Below are 11,867 nucleotides of genomic sequence, written 5' to 3'. Positions count from 1 at the left end.
CTCCACAGGTAAATCTGTGGAACTAGAAAATAGGTAACGGGTTGCCTAAAACTGAGAGTTGAGAGTTGTGGGGTGTGGAGTGACCATTAATGGGGAGACTATTTATTTTGGGGGGGGAGGGTGACAAAAGATTGTAGTGATGCTTGCACAACTCTGTGAATATACCAAGTAACACTGAATTATATACTTTAAATGGGTGAGCCATGTGGCTTGTGGATAGTTCCATAAAGCTTTTGTTTAAAAAAAAAAAAAGACACGACACTCTAAATAAAAAAAGAACAATTTTAATGAGTTGGAAAACATTAACTATATGAAAACCCAGGAGTCTACAGAAAAAGAAAATACACATTTGACATCACTTAAGGTGGCCCTTAAATCGACTTCTTACTTGCACAATTGGTACTTAAAAGTCAAGAATTAAGCCTTTTTTCTGTCTTCCCAGTGCTGATGATTTTGAAGAAATTTTAATGTTATTGCATGTGACATTATTTCAGCGAAGTAAGTAAGATTTCTTAGTTTAAAGCTGCATCCTAACGGGGAAGAAAAATCATAATTTCTATAAGTTGTATTATTTTGATATTTAAAAACTTAAAATTTTAATATATTATAAAAAGCAAAAATAAATTTCTCTACCTGCTCTATTAGTTAGTGAACAGATAATATTGCACCGAGTCAGTCAATTTTTTAAAACTGGGGGAAACTGGGACTGGGCTAGTGGTTAAGGAAGATAGAACCCACCTGCCTGACTGGCTTGAAAAACATACCAGGCATGCCGGAAATCCTGACAAGGAGGAGACTGCTGCAGGACTACACCCCATTAGGCAGTGCTCCCTCACCCCCCCAAGAGGAGTGTGCTTTCTTTCTCTTTTTTTTTCACATGTACCCTCTGGTAACTGTAAACAAACAAACAAAACAAAACGGGGTCAGCAGGTGCCATAGTGGTTAAGGCACTGAACTCCCACATGTTCGACCTTGGTTCAAGTCCTGGGCCCCTGGCTTGAAACTCACACTGGGCACGTGTGCGAGCATGCCCAATATTCCAAGAGGAGAATGAAGGAGAAGGAACTGCAGTGCAGCTATCCCTCCTGGGGGGTGATTTCTGACACTCTCTCTGTCTCTCTCTGCCTCTCTGGAAAGTGAATGTGCCCTACAGCAAAAATATCTCAAAAGAAAAAAAAAAAAAGGATAACTTGGAAAAGGTGATCATATATAACCATTAGCATTCAGAAAAAACTTTCTGTACATGCTCAGTGATAAAAACATCCTGTGTACAAAGCACTGAAGCTCAGTGCTATGTGCTCCAGTTTCAAGGGGTTGAAAGCAATGAATAGAGCAGTTGGAGTAACCAAGGATGCCAACGTACTCCTCGACGCTGGGCACAGACAACACACATCTTTCATTTTGAAGAAAAGAAGGCAAAGGAAAAGACAAAACTGGACAAGACACTCCTTGCTCAACTCACTCTTGTGACCTACTCTCCGGTCCCTCCTGCTCAGGGCGCAGTGTACTTGAGTGAACCACGGCTTCTTCCCTTGCTCCAGGCGAGAGATCAGAGCTGGTTTGGAAGTGGGTGATGCTGCTTAAGGGGAGGAAAACACATCGCAATTATAAGCAGAGTCACAGTGTCAATCCAGCCTATGGCTGCAAGGAGGAGTAGGTGACACCCTAAAGAGGTATAGAGAGGGATCCTGGGAACAAGGTGAGGATAGGGTTCCCAAAGAAGCCTGACACGCTGGGAGGTTAAGGGAGGTGCTCGCTTATTTAACGGGAAATAAGCTCTTTTACCTTCTTTGTTAGAGGATGAGGATTTCTATTGTGGGAAACAAACACATAGTTCCCAGGAACAACTCCCAGAAGGGATCTAAGGGGCTGGTTTCTTTCCCTGCCTCCATGCAGACGTAGTGAAGGTAGAAAGACAAAAGAAAATACTGTTAACTTAGGAAAAGCTGGAGTCTAGACCAGCTTGTGCATGAGGCTCAGATGGGCCTAAAAGCACAGTTACTGAATGTTTAATACTAGGTGAGGGTACCAAAATATAGCTTGAGCCATGCTATACCTAGAGAGTCATTTCTGAGGCAGACAGGGAAGGAAGGTAGCTTTTATGATGGGAAAAAAAGAAAGTTCTACGGAAGGAAACAGACCCTCATGGCTTTCTATATCTGCAACCTCTGACATTGCCATTTGGGGTCAGCTAATAAATGAGAGCCCTTCAACCTCCGATGACCCAGGCAGAGACCTGCAGCAGGGCGCCTTACCGAGGAAGGCCACAGCTGCATAGTTCTCTAGCATCACTTTCTTGTACAATGCCTTCTGCGTGGGCGTCAGGATGGCCCATTCCTGCACACGGCCACATCCTCAAAAGTCACTGATTCCTGAAATGACAAGTTCCCACTCCCAGACCTCAGGACTTCAATGATGGTCAAAACGGTAAGAAGCCTGGGAAGGGCACTTCCAATGACATGTATTCAGTACCAGGTCCTCTATGTGCCTGAAGGACTTTTGTGTGAAAATTTGAAGGTGTGGAGGAAGAGAGCACAGACTAAAGGCAGCCAGCATATCTCCCAGTCAGAATCAAGTACACATCCTCTACGAGCTTCTGAATAGACGACCTCCACAAAGACGCCAAACCTGCTACACAGCGGCTTGGGCTTGGGCCTGAGCATGGGAGGAGAACTGACCCCTGGGTATGGCTGTCACCTGAACTCTAAGCCCCTTTCCCCTCTGTATATATCCCAGTAACTATGTGGGTTGCTCATATTACTGCCATTTTCCAACTCTGCTCATACTCCGTCCTTCCATCATGCTCGGCTTCCTGTTTACTACCCCTGGCACGAAGCTCTCAGATCTATCAATGACCTCCTCCCTCCCTGCCTCCATGCAGACGTAGTGAAGGTAGAAAGACAAAAGAAAATACTGTTAACTTAGGAAAAGCTGGAGTCTAGACCAGCTTGTGCATGAGGCTCAGATGGGCCCAAAAGCACAGTTACTGAAAGTTTTTGAGCCTTAGAGTGGAAGCTCAGTTCTGTATTCCAACACAGAGCTGCAGAGTAAGCAGTCTCAACCTGGAACATGGGATTAAGGGAAACCATGAGCCAGGTGCCAAATAAAGTTTTGTCGATTATCTTTCTGTCATATTTTGAAATAATCTTAGAAGAAAGCCCTCCATAGCATAATATGTTGCAAAATTATTTCACTCCCCCATCAACAGAGAGTGTCATGAGACACTGGTTCAAAGACAAATAATTAGACTAATTAAACTGAATAGAGAATTTAAGGGCAGACAGAGACATATGGTTGCAAAATATATGACAAAGTAAGCAGTGGAATCCAGTGGGTAAAAGATATACTTTTCAAGAAATGTTCCTGAATAAATTGGATATCCATGCCGTGAGGAGCAGAACTTTGACCTCTGCTTCACACTCTTAATTTGAGATAAATCACAGACCTAAGCAGAAAATTAGAATTCTATAGAAGAAAACATAGAATACTATCTCCATGACTAAACTTCAATTAAAAATAAGAAAAATCTGGGACCAGCAGTTGGTGTAAGAGCTATGTCACTGGACTCCCATGTAGTTGACCACAGTTCAAGTCCCAGACCCAGTAGCTTAAACTCACGCTGGGCGCATGTGCATACGTACTCAAGATTCTGAGGGGAAAATGGAAGAGAAGGGACTGTGGCGTGGCCATCCCCCCTGACAGGTGATTTCTCGCTTTCTGTCTCTCTCTGTCTTTCCGGCAAACACATGCACCCTATAGCAAAAACCTCTCCAAAATAATCTGAAAAAATGCATGTTCTACACTGTAAAGATGTACAGTGATTAAATGTAAATAAAACAATAAAAATTTTTAAAAAAGAAATAGTAATATGGAAATAAAATAAAGAGAATTAAAAAAATCTGTTTATCAAAGGACACCATTAAGTGAGTGAAAAAACAAGCCACAGACTGGAAGATATTTCATATTACATATCTCTGACAAAAGACTTATATAGATAATTACTAAAAAGCTACTACAGGGTCAGTCAGTGGCATGGTGGTTAAGGTGGCTAGATCCCACATGGCCAAATGCATAGCTCAAGTCCTGGACTAGGCAGCTTGAAAAATATGCTGGCGCATGTGCCTAAAAATCCTAAGAGGAAAATGGAGAAGGGATTGCAGTGTGGCCGCCCCCATGGCCCTGGCAGGAAGAGGTTCTCATTTTCCCACTATCCTTCACTCCATCTCTCCAGCGTGCACATGTGTTCTATAGTAAAAAACTAAAATACACACACACACACACACACACACACACACACAAAACAGACAACTATCTGAGTGAGGACTTCACCTAAGAGGGTATCCACATAACCAATAACATACGAAATATTGCTCAGCATCCCTCCTTCCAGGAGTGTTTTTTAAAACTCCAATAAGATAGTACAAACAAATAACACCCTTACCAGGCACTACACACCTCCAGTAAAGGTATAAATTGGAACCGCCATTTTAGAAAATTGTTGGGCAGCCATCTGCTGAAACTAACCACATGTATTGGGTCATCAGAAAAGTCAGGATGCATTTTTGCAGAGAAACAGAAAAATACATCATGACTTTCAGATGACCCCATACAGCCTTATGATCTATAACAGCAATTTCACTCCGAGGGAGATTCATGAACATAAGAAAAATAAGTGCCACTGGCTGTCACCTGAACTCTAAGCCCCTTTCCCCTCTGTATATATCCCAGTAACTATGTGGGTTGCTCATATTACTGCCATTTTCCAACTCTGCTCATACTCCGTCCTTCCATCATGCTCGGCTTCCTGTTTACTACCCCTGGCACGAAGCTCTCAGATCTATCAATGACCTCCTCCCTCCCTGCCTCCATGCAGACGTAGTGAAGGTAGAAAGACAAAAGAAAATACTGTTAACTTAGGAAAAGCTGGAGTCTAGACCAGCTTGTGCATGAGGCTCAGATGGGCCCAAAAGCACAGTTACTGAAAGTTTTTGAGCCTTAGAGTGGAAGCTCAGTTCTGTATTCCAACACAGAGCTGCAGAGTAAGCAGTCTCAACCTGGAACATGGGATTAAGGGAAACCATGAGCCAGGTGCCAAATAAAGTTTTGTCGATTATCTTTCTGTCATATTTTGAAATAATCTTAGAAGAAAGCCCTCCATAGCATAATATGTTGCAAAATTATTTCACTCCCCCATCAACAGAGAGTGTCATGAGACACTGGTTCAAAGACAAATAATTAGACTAATTAAACTGAATAGAGAATTTAAGGGCAGACAGAGACATATGGTTGCAAAATATATGACAAAGTAAGCAGTGGAATCCAGTGGGTAAAAGATATACTTTTCAAGAAATGTTCCTGAATAAATTGGATATCCATGCCGTGAGGAGCAGAACTTTGACCTCTGCTTCACACTCTTAATTTGAGATAAATCACAGACCTAAGCAGAAAATTAGAATTCTATAGAAGAAAACATAGAATACTATCTCCATGACTAAACTTCAATTAAAAATAAGAAAAATCTGGGACCAGCAGTTGGTGTAAGAGCTATGTCACTGGACTCCCATGTAGTTGACCACAGTTCAAGTCCCAGACCCAGTAGCTTAAACTCACGCTGGGCGCATGTGCATACGTACTCAAGATTCTGAGGGGAAAATGGAAGAGAAGGGACTGTGGCGTGGCCATCCCCCCTGACGGGTGATTTCTCGCTTTCTGTCTCTCTCTGTCTTTCCGGCAAACACATGCACCCTATAGCAAAAACCTCTCCAAAATAATCTGAAAAAATGCATGTTCTACACTGTAAAGATGTACAGTGATTAAATGTAAATAAAACAATAAAAATTTTTAAAAAAGAAATAGTAATATGGAAATAAAATAAAGAGAATTAAAAAAATCTGTTTATCAAAGGACACCATTAAGTGAGTGAAAAAACAAGCCACAGACTGGAAGATATTTCATATTACATATCTCTGACAAAAGACTTATATAGATAATTACTAAAAAGCTACTACAGGGTCAGTCAGTGGCATGGTGGTTAAGGTGGCTAGATCCCACATGGCCAAATGCATAGCTCAAGTCCTGGACTAGGCAGCTTGAAAAATATGCTGGCGCATGTGCCTAAAAATCCTAAGAGGAAAATGGAGAAGGGATTGCAGTGTGGCCGCCCCCATGGCCCTGGCAGGAAGAGGTTCTCATTTTCCCACTATCCTTCACTCCATCTCTCCAGCGTGCACATGTGTTCTATAGTAAAAAACTAAAATACACACACACACACACACACACACACACACACAAAACAGACAACTATCTGAGTGAGGACTTCACCTAAGAGGGTATCCACATAACCAATAACATACGAAATATTGCTCAGCATCCCTCCTTCCAGGAGTGTTTTTTAAAACTCCAATAAGATAGTACAAACAAATAACACCCTTACCAGGCACTACACACCTCCAGTAAAGGTATAAATTGGAACCGCCATTTTAGAAAATTGTTGGGCAGCCATCTGCTGAAACTAACCACATGTATTGGGTCATCAGAAAAGTCAGGATGCATTTTTGCAGAGAAACAGAAAAATACATCATGACTTTCAGATGACCCCATACAGCCTTATGATCTATAACAGCAATTTCACTCCGAGGGAGATTCATGAACATAAGAAAAATAAGTGCCACAATGAAAAGCAAGAATGGTCACTGCATCCTTAACCATAATATTCAAAAACTGGAAACAGCCAAAAGTTCATCTATAGAATGAATGAATAAAATGTAGTATAATCGTATAATAAAAAACTATCGAACAATGAAAAAGAACAAATTATGGGTAATGCTCACACACATTATGTTGAGTGAAAGAAGGCAGACACAAAAGTATATGCTCAGTGATTCTATTTCTATTCAGTTCAAGAACAAATAAAACTAATTTATGGTGCTAAAGGTCAGAGTAGTAGTTAACTTTATTTTTTAAATTTTATTTAACTTAATTTGTGGGGATACATTTAGGGAGAGAACCTGAGGTGTGGGGGCATGCTCTGAGCGACCACCACCTGCTCTTTTGGGGTTTGACAGAACCTTGTAACTTGTCTTTCCCTGACCTTTACTGCAGACAGAGCAAGGGTGGAAATTGCTAGGGCGTGCCAAAAGACACATCTGATGGACTTCAAGAAATATCTTGACCCCAATTAGCAAAGTCCAATCCTTGCTCTGTATCTGAAAGGTTCTTTAGCCTTCTCTGGATGTGGTGGTGCACTCCTTATGGAGAAGTTCTTTAGCTTCTTCCCCACACCTACAGCTAGGTTTTTCTGCATTAGAAAAGATGAGACTTTCTGGGGACCAACAGTTAGCATGTAATGGCTGTCGCTGGACTCCCATGAAGTCGACCGCGGTTCGCGTCCCAGTGGCTTAAAACTCACGCCGGGTGTGTGTGTGTGCGTGCCCAAGATCCCAAGAGGAGAATGAAGGAGAAGGGATTGCAGCATGGCCATTCCCCCTGAAGGAGTGATTTCTTGCTTTCTGTCTCTCTGTCTCTCTCTGTCTGTCTGGCGAGTGCACGTGCCCTACAGCAAAAACTTCTCCAAAAAAAAGAGAGAGGAGACTTTCTCTTGATGGGATTATCACCAAGGGATATACCTGGCCCAGTATGACTAAGCCCTTATAGATTTGTTAACTGCTTCTTATTGTCTGTAACCTGGGAACCAATCTATGAAGTGTCATGAAACATACATGTGTAATGTCTCCTTGTACTATAAAGAGGTCCAGTTTGACTGGGTGGCTCAAGCAGCGGCTCAAGTGCGGCACAAGTTGCTTGGGCTACCTAGGCTCAGGCTGCCTGTGTCCATTTCTACTCTATGTCTTTGTCTCATTCTTTCCAATTCCCCGGTCCTCTCGAGATGGAGGGCTTTCTCACTCTCATCCTCTTTCTCTTATTCACCAGCAGCCCTCTGATCATGATTCAGATAGACCCAAGCTCTAGGGCAGATGCCAACATTTATTCATTTTAATTTGACCAGAAAGGGACAGAGTGAGAGAGAAACAGAGAGAAAGTGATAAAGCAAGCCACCAGGCCTAGGATTTGAACCATGATCAGCCGTGTGGGAGTCCAGTGCCCTTAGCCACCATGCCACCTGGTGTTCCCCAGAATAGTGGCTAACTTTAGGTTGGTAGACTGCTTGGGAGGGGGCGTGAAGGGTCATTTTGAGGTGCTAATAGTGTTCCATGCCTTGATATAACTGATGGTCATACAGGTATATATATATTTCTAAACAGTGAGCTCTATTGACTTATGTTGTATGTAAGCTTAACATCAGTGAAAAATTTACACACATGTATATACAAAAGTACATTCTTTTTTATATGTGCACACATAAAGGTGCATATTTGTACACACATGTATATATACTGAGGCTGAAGAAATCCAGCTCACCTGGGGCCTGGCTGCTAATACAGCTGGCATCATCTACCTGTGTTTATTCCCAGAGCAAACAAAGGTGAAAGTCTCAGGAGCTGAAGGTAAAGAAAGAAACATTAGTGACAATAATTCTACTGACCATAACGCCTGCATACAGCTCTGACGCAGCCTGTTTGCAGGTTATGTGAACCACTATTCACCCATTATTATCTGTTACCAATTCTAGTCTCAGAGTGAGACAGCAGGCATACAGGGGAATGCAGAAAGGAAGCAGAGATCATCCAAGAAACATGTGATGAGGCAGACTGAAAAAATTAGGGAAGCTATCGTTTTCAATAATCCAGAGAAGACATCACAGGGAAAAGGACAGGAAAGGAAACTAGCAAAGACAGTGGGTAGATGTTAGGGGCTGACAAGAAAGTGGGAATTCCAAACACTCAAGATCCCTAGAGCCACACAGTAGACAGGAATGAATTGTATACAAGACGTCCATTAAACTGTTAGGACCTCAGCATTTATTCTTCCTATGCTACTTCATACTGACCAGCTTGCTTCTATGAGTGTAGTAGTAAAACTTAAAATGGAATGTCTAAATAGTTTATTAGGAATATTTTGATGTCTGATGTCTCCCTACCACTATTTTCCCCTCAAATACACAGATTGATTAAAAGGTGTTCATTCAATTTTAAGCACTGTTGTGTTGTTGTTAGTGGGTGTGTGCCCTCACCAGAGAGAGGAGGGTGAGGAGAGCGAGGAGAAAACACTCCCCATGGGGAATGGTCATACCACAATCCCTTCTCCTCCATCTCTTCCTACTTTTAGGATTTGGGGCATATATACAACATATCCAGCGTACTTCTCAAGATGCCAGATTCAGGACTCAAACCACGCAGTTGGCTATGTGGGATCTAGGTGACTTAATCACCAGGACTTGGAACTGGCCCTTCATTCAATTTTATAACAGCATTGAGGAAAGGAAAACATTACTATGTTAAAGGAATCTGTCAACTTGATGGCATGTCTCAAATACTCTGAGTTCCAAATATTATAGTATAGGAAGGTAAAGCAATTTCATTTTTAAACTAATCCCAACTCCTATCCTGGGTCAGTAAATTTGTTAATTATTAGGAAGTAAGCCTTCTGTCATTCAAAAGAGGAAATCACCAAGATTTAAGACAACACCTGAAGAACGAACAGCTGCCTCAGATCAAAAATATTTAATGAGCATGGAAATAAACATATAAAAGTATGCACACTCAGAAACCTTAACTTCCATTCAACTCAATAGCTGCAGTGTGCCCTGAGTCTCAGGATACAGTAGTACAGACAAAAGATCAGTGCAGTCCCTTTTCACTGACGCTTCCTCGTGAATCCAGAACACCATTTTAAAAAGGTTTCCCAAAGGCTCAAAGGACATTTGGGAAGCTGGAGAGGAAGTGGGGGGCTAGAAACCATACTGTAGAACTTACTGGCATTCCAGAAAGAAGGGATTTAAAGGAGAACACAATGAGGACCAGCAGATGGCATAATGGTTACATCACTGGACTCCCAGTGGACGGCAGTTCCAGTCCCAGACCCAGAAGCTTAAAACTCAGGCCAGGAGCGTGTGAGTATGTGCCCAAGGAACCAAGAGGATGGAGAAGGGATTGTGGCATAGCCATCCCCCCTTGGGGAGGGAGGGGGTTCTTGCACATACACCTTATATCAAAAATCTTTTTTTTTTAATTTTGTCATTATTTTTTGTATTTTATTTTTTTGAAGTTGACCAGAGACAGTGAGAGAGAAGGAAAGCAAGAAAGCAAGCTGCCAAGTCCAAGACTCAAACTGTGGTCAGCCATGTGGGAGGGAGTCCAGATGCCTTAACCACGCCACCCACCAGCCCCCAAAAATCTCTTTAAAAAATAAATAAAATTGTGGTAGCAGCAGTTGGTGTAATGGCTATGTCACTGGACTCCCATGTAGTTGGACCTGGTGGCTTAAACTCACGCCGGGTGCGCACCCGTGTGTGTGTGTTTGTGTGTGTGTGTGTCCATGATCCCAAATGGAGAATGGAAAAGGGACTGTGGCGTGGCCATCCCCCCTGGGGGGTGATTTCTCCTTTTCTGTCTGCCTGTCTTTCTGGTGAGCACACACGCCCTATTGCAAATAAATAAATAAACAAACAAGCCTCTTAAAAAAAGAAAAATAAAAAAAGGAAAACACAATGTAAACCTACTGCTATTAAATTCACAGGTGGTTTCTGCCCAAGGGTGACAAAAGCAATGACTCACGCTGAGTAAACAGGTAGCCCTTGTAGTTGTACACCCTAATTCTCTAAAATCACCGCCCTGTCATCATGTCGGTAATAAATGTCCCTACAGTGTGTACTTAACACAATTAACACATTAAACAAAAGCACTTAAGCACTTTACAACCTGTAACAAGCAATTAATCTGGAAGAACCGCAGCAGCAGAAGCCACTCCTCCTTTCCTAAGGGAAAAGGCGCTGGACTCCCACGTGGTCAACTGCGGTTCCAGTTCAAGACCCAAAGGCTTAAAAATCACACTGGTGCATGCGAGTGTGCCCAAAATCCCAATGGAGAAGGGATTGCAGAGCAGCCATCCTCGGGCAGGGTGACTTCACACTATCTCTTAAGTGCAGGCACCCTATGGCAAAAATCTTTAAAATAAATGAATGTCTGGGGGGCACGGTGGGGAACAAAGCAAAACCCAACACGCTTTGCTAACAGCAAGAACCAAATGTTTAATCTAATCATAACCTTGACACGCTAGTTTGACAGCAGAGTAGCAGGTGAAGAGATGTAATGAGAACAGAATGATAAAGGATGCAAAGAGCTAGGGGAAGACATCTTTCTGCAGTGCACAGAAAACTTCATGTGTAACATAGGTCAAAAGTGCTTAAAAATGGATTAACACCTTGTACTCAATCTGTATTGGAGGGGAAATAGTTGGGAGACATCAGACATCAAAATATTCTTAATACAAAATAGGAATTCTATTTTAAGTCTTACACATAAATGCGATGCTTAATGGATGCCCCTGGATGTGGGGCTAGATTAAACCGTGACACGAAAGTGATCCCAATCCCGGGGCTCCGTGTTCTCCAGTATGTGACCTACTTAGATCCGGTCTTGGGACCAGCAGTTAGCGTAATGGCTATGTCGCTGGACTCCCATGTAGTCGGACCGCAGTTCGAGTCCCAGACCAGTGGCTTAAACTCACTCCAGGAATATGTGCGTGCGTGCCCAAGATCCCGAGAGGAGAATGGAGAAGGGATTGCAACGTGGTCCCCTCTAGGGGGTGATTTCTCGCTTTCTGTCTGTCTCTCTTTCTCTGTGACAAGCGCACGCGCCCTATAGAGAAAAAAAAACCTCTCCACAAAAAAAAATATATAATAAAAATAATTAAAAAAATAATGAAAAAATAAAAATAAAACTGTCTGAGAAAACGAGTGCTTGGGTATT

At 42.3% G+C, this 11,867-nt stretch overlaps 2 long non-coding RNA genes across 3 annotated transcripts in view; both read right to left on the bottom strand.

Annotated features, from left to right (window-relative positions):
• Nucleotides 1-269: 269 nt before the first annotated feature.
• Nucleotides 270-2,341, bottom strand: LOC102481440 (uncharacterized). 2 transcript variants are annotated; one of them, XR_335555.3, is made up of 3 exons: nucleotides 2,256-2,341; nucleotides 1,463-1,579; nucleotides 270-530 (listed from the first exon to the last, which is right to left on the bottom strand). It is a non-coding gene; the product is annotated as an uncharacterized LOC102481440 (long non-coding RNA). The 2 variants fall into 2 exon arrangements; XR_335554.2 differs by having other exon boundaries at nucleotides 1,463-1,576; nucleotides 2,256-2,335.
• Nucleotides 2,335-11,867, bottom strand: part of LOC102481852 (uncharacterized) — a 9,730-nt gene continuing 197 nt past the window's right edge. Inside the window, exons 2-3 of the long non-coding RNA XR_335556.1 lie at nucleotides 8,419-8,498; nucleotides 2,335-2,372 (exon numbers count right to left, since the gene is read on the bottom strand). This is a non-coding gene — a long non-coding RNA (uncharacterized LOC102481852). The remainder of the gene's footprint in view (nucleotides 2,373-8,418; nucleotides 8,499-11,867) is intronic.

The sequence above is a fragment of the Tupaia chinensis genome, unplaced genomic scaffold (assembly GCF_000334495.1).
Source record: "Tupaia chinensis unplaced genomic scaffold, TupChi_1.0 Scaffold000451_2, whole genome shotgun sequence".
In the NCBI taxonomy this organism is placed as follows: Eukaryota; Metazoa; Chordata; class Mammalia; order Scandentia; family Tupaiidae; genus Tupaia; species Tupaia belangeri.
The sequence above is the reverse complement of the archived record's forward strand: the minus strand, read 5'-3'. Positions and strand labels throughout refer to the sequence as shown.